Here is an 11,440-nt window from a genome sequence, read left to right on the forward strand (position 1 = left end):
CTGGTTATAGTAATGGTAGTGACTGGTTATAGTAATGGTAGTGACTGGTTATAGTAGTGGTAGTGACTGGTTATAGTTATAGTAGTGGTAGTGACTGGTTATAGTAGTGGTGGTGACTGGTTATAGTAGTGGTAGTGACTGGTTATAGTAATGGTAGTGACTGGTTATAGTAGTGGTAGTGACTGGTTATAGTAGTGGTAGTGTCTGGTTATAGTAGTGGTAGTGTCTGGTTATAGTAGTGGTATGACTGGTTATAATAGTGGTAGTGACTGGTTATTAGTGGTAGTGACTGCTTATAGTAGTGGTAGTGACTGGTTATAGTAATGGTAGTGACTGGTTATAGTAGTGGTAGTGACTGGTTATAGTTATAGTAGTGGTAGTGTCTGGTTATAGTAGTGCTAGTGACTGTTATAGAAGTGGTAGTGACTGGTTATAGTAGTGGTAGTGACTGGTTATAGTAGTGGTAGTGACTGGTTATAGTAGTGGTAGTGACTGGTTATAGTAGTTGTAGTGACTGGTTATAGTAGTGGTAGTGACTGGTTATAGTAGTGGTAGTGACTGGTTATAGTAGTGGTGGTGTCTATCAGTATTAGTGGTAGTGACTGGTTATAGTAAAGGTAGTGACTGGGTTATAGTAGTGGTAGTGACTGGTTATAGTAGTGGTAGTGTCTACAGTAGTAGTATTAGTGACTGGTTATAGTAGTGGTAGTGGTGAATGACTGGTTATAGTGGTGGTAGTGTCTACAGTAGTAGTGGTAGTGACTGGTTATAGTAATGGTAGTGACTGGTTTAGTAGTGGTAGTGACTGGTTATAGTAATGGTAGTGACTGGGTATGTAGTGGTAGTGACTGGTTTAGTAGTGGTGGTGTCTGGTTATAGTAGTGGTATGAGCGTTATAGTAGTGGTAGTGACTGGTTATAGTAGTGGTAGTGTCTGGTTATAGTAGTGGTAGTGACTGGTAGTAGTGGTAGTGTCTGGTTTATAGTAGTGGTAGTGACTGGTCATAGTGTGGTAGTGACTGGTTATAGTGTGGTAGTGACTGGTTATGTAGTGGTAGTGACTGGTTATAGTAGTGGTAGTGTCTAGTTATAGCAGTGGTAGTGACTGGTTGTAGTAGTGGTAGTGTCTGGTTATAGTAGTGGTAGTGACTGTATAGTAGTGGTGAGTGACTGGTTATGTTATAGTAGTGGTAGTGTCTGGTTATAGTGGTGGTAGTGTCTGGTTATAGTAGTGGTAGTGACTGGTTATGTAGTGGTAGTGACTGGTTATAGTAGTGGTAGTGACTGGTTATAGTAGTGGTAGTGACTGGTTATGTAGTGGTAGTGACTGGTTATAGTGTTGTAGTGACTGGTTATAGTAGTGGTAGTGACTGGTTATAGTAGTGGTAGTGACTGGTTATAGTAGTGGTAGTGTCTACAGTATTAGTGGTAGTGACTGGTTATAGTAAAGGTAGTGACTGGTTATAGTAGTGGTAGTGACTGGTTATAGTAGTGGTAGTGACTGGTTATAGTGTTGTAGTGACTGGTTATGTAGTGGTAGTGACTGGTAGTAGTGGTAGTGACTGGTTATAGTAGTGGTAGTGTCTGGTATTAGTGGTAGTGACTGGTTATAGTAAGGGTAGTGACTGGTTATAGGTAGTGGTAGTGACTGGTTATAGTAGTGGTAGTGTCTACAGTAGTAGTATTAGTGACTGGTTATAGTGTGGTAGTGGTAGTGACTGGTTATAGTAGTGGTAGTGTCTACAGTAGTAGTGGTAGTGACTGGTTATAGTAAAGGTAGTGACTGGTTATAGTAGTGGTAGTGACTGGTTATAGTAATGGTAGTGACTGGGTATAGTAGTGGTAGTGACTGGTTATAGTAGTGGTAGTGTCTGGTTATAGTAGTGGTAGTGACTGGTTTGTAGTGGTAGTACTGGTGTAGTGGTAGTGTCTGGTTATAGTAGTGGTAGTGACTGGCTATAGTAGTGGTAGTGTCTGGTTATAGTAGTGGTAGTGACTGGTCATGTAGTGGTAGTGCTGTTATAGTAGTGGTAGTGACTGGTTATAGTAGTGGTAGTGACTGGTTATAGTAGTGGTAGTGTCTAGTTATAGTAGTGGTAGTGACTGGTTATAGTAGTGGTAGTGTCTGGTTATAGTAGTGGTAGTGACTGGTTATAGTAGTGGTAGTGACTGGTTATAGTTATAGTAGTGGTAGTGTCTGGTTATAGTAGTGGTAGTGTCTGGTTATAGTAGTGGTAGTGACTGGTTATAGTAGTGGTAGTGACTGGTTATAGTAGTGGTAGTGACTGGTTATAGTAGTGGTGTGTCTGGTTAGTAGTAGTGGTAGTGACTGGTTATAGTAGTGGTAGTGACTGGTTATAGTTATAGTAGTGGTAGTGTCTGGTTATAGTAGTGGTAGTGTCTGGTTATGTAGTGGTAGTGACTGGTTATAGTAGTGGTGGTGACTGGTTATAGTAGTGGTAGTGACTGGTTATAGTAATGGTAGTGACTGGTTATAGTAATGGTAGTGACTGGTTATAGTAGTGGTAGTGACTGGTTATAGTTATAGTAGTGGTAGTGACTGGTTATAGTAGTGGTAGTGACTGGTTATAGTAGTGGTAGTGACTGGTTATAGTAATGGTAGTGACTGGTTATAGTAGTGGTAGTGACTGGTTATAGTAGTGGTAGTGTCTGGTTATAGTAGTGGTAGTGTCTGGTTATAGTAGTGGTAGTGACTGGTTATAGTAGTGGTAGTGACTGGTTATAGTAGTGGTAGTGACTGCTTATAGTAGTGGTAGTGACTGGTTATAGTAATGGTAGTGACTGGTTATAGTAGTGGTAGTGACTGGTTATAGTTATAGTAGTGGTAGTGTCTGGTTATAGTAGTGGTAGTGACTGGTTATAGAGTGGTAGTGACTGGTTATAGTAGTGGTAGTGACTGGTTATAGTAGTGGTAGTGACTGGTTATAGTAGTGGTAGTGACTGGTTATAGTAATTGTAGTGACTGGTTATAGTAGTGGTAGTGACTGGTTATAGTAGTGGTAGTGACTGGTTATAGTAGTGGTAGTGCCTAGGACTAGTTATAGTAATGGTAGTGACTGGTTATAGTAGTGGTAGTGACTGGTTATAGTAGTGGTAGTGTCTACAGTAGTAGTGGTAGTGACTGGTTATAGTAGGTAGTGGTAGTGACTGGTTATAGTATGGTAGTGACTGTTATAGTAGTGGTAGTGACTGGTTATAGTAGTGGTAGTGACTGGTTATAGTAGTGGTAGTGACTAACGGTTATAGTAGTGGCAGTGACTGGTTATAGTAGTGGTAGTGACTGGTTATAGTAGTGGTAGTGACTGGTTATAGTAGTGGTAGTGACTGGTTATAGTAGTGGTAGTGACTGGTTATAGTAGTGGTAGTGACTGGTTATAGTAGTGGTAGTGACTGGTTATAGTAATGGTAGTGACTGGTTATAGTAGTGGTAGTGACTGGGTTTATAGGGTGTGACTTATAGTAGTGGTAGTGACTGGTTATAGTAGTGGTAGTGACTGGTTATAGGTAGTGGTAGTGACTGGTTATAGTAGAGTGGTAGTGACTGGTTATAGTAGTGGTAGTGACTGGTTATAGTAGTGAGTAGTGCTTCGGTTATAGTAGTGGTAGTGACTGGTTATAGTAGTGGTAGTGTCTGGTTGTAGTAGGGGTAGCGACCGGTTATAGTAGTGTGGCAGCGAACTGGTTAAGTTATAGTAGTGGTAGTGACTGGTTATAGTAGTGGTAGTGACTGGTTAGTAGTAGTGGTAGTGACTGGTTATAGTAGTGGTAGTGCTGGTTATAGTAGTGGGTAGTGTGACTGGTTATAGTAGTGGTAGTGACTGGTTATAGTAGTGGTAGTGACGGTTATAGTAGTGGTAGTGACTGCTACAGTAGTATGGTAGTGTCTGGTTATAGTAGTGGTAGTGGACTGGTTATAGTTATAGTAGTGGTAGTGACTGGTTATAGTAGTGGTAGTGACTGGTTATAGTAGTGGTAGTGACTGGTTATAGTAGTGGTAGTGACTGGTTATAGTAGTGGTAGTGACTGGTTATAGTAGTGGTAGTGACTGGTTATAGTAGTGGTAGTGACTGGTTATAGTAGTGGTAGTGACTGGTTATAGTAGTGGTAGTGACTGGTTATAGTAGTAGTAGTGACTGGTTATAGTAGTGGTAGTGACTGGTTTAGTAGTGGTAGTGTCTGGTTATAGTAAGTGGTAGTACTGTAGTAGTAGGTAGTGACTGGTAAGAGTGGTAGTGACTGGTTATAGTAGTGGTAGTGACTGGTTATAGTAGTGGTAGTGTCTACTGGTTATAGTAGTGGTAGTGACTGGTTATATGTAGTGGTAGTGACTGGTTATAGTAGTGGTAGTGTCTAGGGATAGTAGTGGTAGTGACTGGTTATAGTAGTGGTAGTGACTGGTTATAGTAGTGGTAGTGACTGGTTATAGTAATGGTAGTGACTGGGTATAGTAGTGGTAGTGACTGGTTATAGTAGTGGTAGTGTCTGGTTATAGTAGTGGTAGTGACTGGTTATAGTAGTGGTAGTGACTGGTTATAGTAGTGGTAGTGTCTGGTTATAGTAGTGGTAGTGACTGGTTGTAGTAGTGGTAGTGTCTGGTTATAGTAGTGGTAGTGACTGGTCATAGTAGTGGTAGTGACTGGTTATAGTAGTGGTAGTGACTGGTTATAGTAGTGGTAGTGACTGGTTATAGTAGTGGTAGTGTCTAGTTATAGTAGTGGTAGTGACTGGTTATAGTAGTGGTAGTGTCTGGTTATAGTAGTGGTAGTGACTGGTTATAGTAGTGGTAGTGACTGGTTATAGTTATAGTAGTGGTAGTGTCTGGTTATAGTAGTGGTAGTGTCTGGTTATAGTAGTGGTAGTGACTGGTTATAGTAGTGGTAGTGACTGGTTATAGTAGTGGTAGTGACTGGTTATAGTAGTGGTAGTGACTGGTTATAGTAGTGGTAGTGACTGGTTATAGTAGTGGTAGTGACTGGTTATAGTTATAGTAGTGGTAGTGTCTGGTTATAGTAGTGGTAGTGTCTGGTTATAGTAGTGGTAGTGACTGGTTATAGTAGTGGTAGTGACTGGTTATAGTAGTGGTAGTGACTGGTTATAGTAATGGTAGTGACTGGTTATAGTAATGGTAGTGACTGGTTATAGTAGTGGTAGTGACTGGTTATAGTTATAGTAGTGGTAGTGACTGGTTATAGTAGTGGTGGTGACTGGTTATAGTAGTGGTAGTGACTGGTTATAGTAATGGTAGTGACTGGTTATAGTAGTGGTAGTGACTGGTTATAGTAGTGGTAGTGTCTGGTTATAGTAGTGGTAGTGTCTGGTTATAGTAGTGGTAGTGACTGGTTATAATAGTGGTAGTGACTGGTTATAGTAGTGGTAGTGACTGCTTATAGTAGTGGTAGTGACTGCTTATAGTAATGGTAGTGACTGGTTATAGTAGTGGTAGTGACTGGTTATAGTTATAGTAGTGGTAGTGTCTGGTTATAGTAGTGGTAGTGACTGGTTATAGAAGTGGTAGTGACTGGTTATAGTAGTGGTAGTGACTGGTTATAGTAGTGGTAGTGACTGGTTATAGTAGTGGTAGTGACTGGTTATAGTAGTGGTAGTGACTGGTTATAGTAGTTGTAGTGACTGGTTATAGTAGTGGTAGTGACTGGTTATAGTAGTGGTAGTGACTGGTTATAGTAGTGGTAGTGTCTACAGTATTAGTGGTAGTGACTGGTTATAGTAAAGGTAGTGACTGGTTATAGTAGTGGTAGTGACTGGTTATAGTAGTGGTAGTGACAGTAGTAGTATTAGTGACTGGTTATAGTAGTGGTAGTGGTAGTGACTGGTTATAGTAGTGGTAGTGTCTACAGTAGTAGTGGTAGTGACTGGTTATAGTAAAGGTAGTGACTGGTTATAGTAGTGGTAGTGACTGTTATAGTAATGGTAGTGACTGGGTATAGTAGTGGTAGTGACTGGTTATAGTAATGGTAGTGACTGGTTATAGTAGTGGTAGTGACTGGTTATAGTAGTGGTAGTGACTGGTTATAGTAGTGGTAGTGACTGGTTATAGTAATGGTAGTGACTGGTTATAGTAATGGTAGTGACTGGTTATAGTAGTGGTAGTGACTGGTTATAGTTATAGTAGTGGTAGTGTCTGGTTATAGTAGTGGTAGTGACTGGTTATAGTAGTGGTAGTGACTGGTTATAGCTATAGTACTGGTAGTGACTGGTTATAGTAGTGGTAGTGTCTGGTTATAGTAGTGGTAGTGACTGGTTATAGTTATAGTAGTGGTAGTGACTGGTTATAGTAGTGGTAGTGTCTGGTTATAGTAGTGGTAGTGACTGGTTATAGTAATGGTAGTGACTGGTTATAGTAGTGGTAGTGTCTGGTTATAGTAGTGGTAGTGACTGGTTATAGTTATAGTAGTGGTAGTGACTGGTTATAGTAGTGGTGAGTGACTGGTTATAGTAGTGGTAGTGACTGGTTATAGTAGTGGTAGTGACTGGTTATAGTAGTGGTAGTGACTGGTTATAGTAGTGGTAGTGACTGGTTATAGTAGTGGTAGTGACTGGTTATAGTAATGGTAGTGTCTGGTTATAGTAATGGTAGTGACTGGTTATAGTAGTGGTAGTGACTGGTTATAGTAGTGGTAGTGTCTGGTTATAGTAGTGGTAGTGACTGGTTATAGTAATGGTAGTGACTGGTTATAGTAGTGGTAGTGACTGGTTATAGTAATGGTAGTGACTGGTTATAGTAGTGGTAGTGACTGGTTATAGTAGTGGTAGTGGTAGTGTCTACAGTAGTAATGGTAGTGTCTTGTTATAGTAGTGGTAGTGACTGGTTATAGTTATAGTAGTGGTAGTGACTGGTCATAGTAGTGGTAGTGACTGGTTATAGTAGTGGTAGTGACTGGTTATAGTAGTGGTAGTGTCTGGTTATAGTAATGGTAGTGACTGGTTATAGTAGTGGTAGTGACTGGTTATAGTTATAGTAGTGGTAGTGACTGGTTATAGTAATGGTAGTGGTAGTGACTGGTTATAGTAGTGGTAGTGACTGGTTATAGTTATAGTAGTGGTAGTGACTGGTTATAGTAATGGTAGTGGTAGTGACTGGTTATAGTAGTGGTAGTGACTGGTAATAGTTATAGTAGTGGTAGTGACTGGTTATAGAAGTGGTAGTGTCTGGTTATAGTAATGGTAGTGACTGGTTATAGTAGTGGTAGTGACTGGTTATAGTAGTGGTAGTGACTGGTTATAGTAGTGGTAGTGACTGGTTATAGTAATGGTAGTGACTGGTTATAGTAGTGGTAGTGGTAGTGTCTACAGTAGTAATGGTAGTGTCTGGTTATAGTAGTGGTAGTGACTGGTTATAGTTATAGTAGTGGTAGTGACTGGTTATAGTAGTGGTAGTGACTGGTTATAGTAGTGGTAGTGACTGGTTATAGTAGTGGTAGTGACTGGTTATAGTAGTGGTAGTGACTGGTTATAGTAATGGTAGTGTCTGGTTATAGTAGTGGTAGTGACTGGTTATAGTAGTGGTAGTGACTGGTTATAGTAGTGGTAGTGACTGGTTATAGTAATGGTAGTGACTGGTTATAGTAATGGTAGTGACTGGTTATAGTAGTGGTAGTGACTGGTTATAGTAGTGGTAGTGACTGGTTATAGTAGTGGTAGTGACTGGTTATAGTTATAGTAGTGGTAGTGACTGGTTATAGTAGTGGTAGTGACTGGTTATAGTAGTGGTAGTGACTGGTTATAGTAGTGGTAGTGACTGGTTATAGTAGTGGTAGTGACTGGTTATAGTAGTGGTAGTGACTGGTTATAGTAATGGTAGTGTCTGGTTATAGTAATGGTAGTGACTGGTTATAGTAGTGGTAGTGACTGGTTATAGTAGTGGTAGTGTCTGGTTATAGTAGTGGTAGTGACTGGTTATAGTAATGGTAGTGACTGGTTATAGTAGTGGTAGTGACTGGTTATAGTAATGGTAGTGACTGGTTATAGTAGTGGTAGAGGTAGTGTCTACAGTAGTAATGGTAGTGTCTTGTTATAGTAGTGGTAGTGACTGGTTATAGTTATAGTAGTGGTAGTGACTGGTCATAGTAGTGGTAGTGACTGGTTATAGTAGTGGTAGTGACTGGTTATAGTAGTGGTAGTGTCTGGTTATAGTAATGGTAGTGACTGGTTATAGTAGTGGTAGTGACTGGTTATAGTTATAGTAGTGGTAGTGACTGGTTATAGTAATGGTAGTGGTAGTGACTGGTTATAGTAGTGGTAGTGACTGGTTATAGTTATAGTAGTGGTAGTGACTGGTTATAGTAATGGTAGTGGTAGTGACTGGTTATAGTAGTGGTAGTGTCTACAGTAGTAGTGGTAGTGACTGGTTATAGTAAAGGTAGTGACTGGTTATAGTAGTGGTAGTGACTGGTTATAGTAGTGGTAGTGACTGGTTATAGTAATGGTAGTGACTGGTTATAGTAGTGGTAGTGACTGGTTATAGTAATGGTAGTGACTGGTTATAGTAGTGGTAGTGGTAGTGTCTACAGTAGTAATGGTAGTGTCTGGTTATAGTAGTGGTAGTGACTGGTTATAGTTATAGTAGTGGTAGTGACTGGTCATAGTAGTGGTAGTGACTGGTTATAGTAGTGGTAGTGACTGGTTATAGTAGTGGTAGTGACTGGTTATAGTAGTGGTAGTGACTGGTTATAGTAGTGGTAGTGTCTGGTTATAGTAGTGGTAGTGACTGGTTATAGTAGTGGTAGTGACTGGTTATAGAAGTGGTAGTGTCTGGTTATAGTAGTGGTAGTGACTGGTTATAGTAGTGGTAGTGACTGGTTATAGTAGTGGTAGTGTCTGGTTATAGTAGTGGTAGTGACTGGTTATAGTAGTGGTAGTGACTGGTTATAGTAGTGGTAGTGTCTGGTTATTGTAGTGGTAGTGTCTGGTTATAGTAGTGGTAGTGTCTGGTTATAGTAGTGGTAGTGTCTGGTTATGGTAGTGGTAGTGACTGGTTATAGTAGTGGTAGTGACTGTTATAGTAGTGGTAGTGACTGGTTATAGTAGTGGTAGTGTCTGGTTATAGTAGTGGTAGTGACTGCTTATAGTAGTGGTAGTGACTGGTTATAGTAATGGTAGTGACTGGTTATAGTAGTGGTAGTGACTGGTTATAGTTATAGTAGTGGTAGTGTCTGGTTATAGTAGTGGTAGTGACTGGTTATAGTAGTGGTAGTGACTGGTTATAGTAGTGGTAGTGACTGGTTATAGTAGTGGTAGTGACTGGTTATAGTAGTGGTAGTGACTGGTTATAGTAGTGGTAGTGACTGGTTATAGTAGTTGTAGTGACTGGTTATAGTAGTGGTAGTGACTGGTTATAGTAGTGGTAGTGACTGCTTATAGTAGTGGTAGTGACTGGTTATAGTAGTGGTAGTGACTGGTTATAGTAGTGGTAGTGTCTACAGTATTAGTGGTAGTGACTGGTTATAGTAAAGGTAGTGACTGGTTATAGTAGTGGTAGTGACTGGTTATAGTAGTGGTAGTGTCTGCAATAGTAGTATTAGTGACTGGTTATAGTAGTGGTAGTGACTGGTTATAGTAGTGGTAGTGACTGGTTATAGTAGTGGTAGTGTCTACAGTAGTAGTGGTAGTGACTGGTTATAGTAAAGGTAGTGACTGGTTATAGTAGTGGTAGTGACTGGTTATAGTAGTGGTAGTGACTGGTTATAGTAATGGTAGTGACTGGTTATAGTAGTGGTAGTGACTGGTTATAGTAATGGTAGTGACTGGTTATAGTAGTGGTAGTGGTAGTGACTGGTTATAGTAGAGGTAGTGTCTACAGTAGTAATGGTGGTGTCTGGTTATAGTAGTGGTAGTGACTGGTTATAGTTATAGTAGTGGTAGTGACTGGTTATAGTAGTGGTAGTGTCTGGTTATAGTAGTGGTAGTGACTGGTTATAGTAGTGGTAGTGACTGGTTATAGTAGTGGTTGTGTCTGGTTATAGTAGTGGTAGTGACTGGTTATAGTAGTGGTAGTGACTGGTTATAGTAGTGGTAGTGACTGGTTATAGTAATGGTAGTGTCTGGTTATAGTAGTGGTAGTGACTGGTTATAGTAGTGGTAGTGACTGGTTATAGTAGTGGTAGTGACTGGTTATAGTAGTGGTAGTGACTGGTTATAGTAGTGGTAGTGACTGGTTATAGTTATAGTAGTGGTAGTGACTGGTTATAGTAGTGGTAGTGACTGGTTATAGTAGTGGTAGTGACTGGTTATAGTAGTGGTAGTGACTGGTTATAGTTATAGTAGTGGTAGTGTCTGGTTATAGTAGTGGTAGTGACTGGTTATAGTAGTGGTAGTGACTGGTTATAGTAGTGGTAGTGACTGGTTATAGTAATGGTAGTGACTGGTTATAGTAATGGTAGTGACTGGTTATAGTAATGGTAGTGACTGGTTATAGTAGTGGTAGTGACTGGTTATAGTTATAGTAGTGGTAGTGACTGGTTATAGTAGTGGTGGTGACTGGTTATAGTAGTGGTAGTGACTGGTTATAGTAATGGTAGTGACTGGTTATAGTAGTGGTAGTGACTGGTTATAGTAGTGGTAGTGTCTGGTTATAGTAGTGGTAGTGTCTGGTTATAGTAGTGGTAGTGACTGGTTATAATAGTGGTAGTGACTGGTTATAGTAGTGGTAGTGACTGCTTATAGTAGTGGTAGTGACTGGTTATAGTAATGGTAGTGACTGGTTATAGTAGTGGTAGTGACTGGTTATAGTTATAGTAGTGGTAGTGTCTGGTTATAGTAGTGGTAGTGACTGGTTATAGAAGTGGTAGTGACTGGTTATAGTAGTGGTAGTGACTGGTTATAGTAGTGGTAGTGAATGGTTATAGTAGTGGTAGTGACTGGTTATAGTAGTGGTAGTGACTGGTTATAGTAGTTGTAGTGACTGGTTATAGTAGTGGTAGTGACTGGTTATAGTAGTGGTAGTGACTGCTTATAGTAGTGGTAGTGACTGGTTATAGTAGTGGTAGTGACTGGTTATAGTAGTGGTAGTGTCTACAGTATTAGTGGTAGTGACTGGTTATAGTAAAGGTAGTGACTGGTTATAGTAGTGGTAGTGACTGGTTATAGTAGTGGTAGTGTCTACAGTAGTAGTATTAGTGACTGGTTATAGTAGTGGTAGTGACTGGTTATAGTAGTGGTAGTGACTGGTTATAGTAGTGGTAGTGTCTACAGTAGTAGTGGTAGTGACTGGTTATAGTAAAGGTAGTGACTGGTTATAGTAGTGGTTGTGACTGGTTATAGTAGTGGTAGTGACTGGTTATAGTAATGGTAGTGACTGGTTATAGTAGTGGTAGTGACTGGTTATAGTAATGGTAGTGACTGGTTATAGTAGTGGTAGTGGTAGTGACTGGTTATAGTAGAGGTAGTGTCTACAGTAGTAATGG

The sequence above is a fragment of the Salmo salar genome, unplaced genomic scaffold, assembly GCF_905237065.1.
Source record: "Salmo salar unplaced genomic scaffold, Ssal_v3.1, whole genome shotgun sequence".
Taxonomy (NCBI): domain Eukaryota; kingdom Metazoa; phylum Chordata; class Actinopteri; order Salmoniformes; family Salmonidae; genus Salmo; species Salmo salar.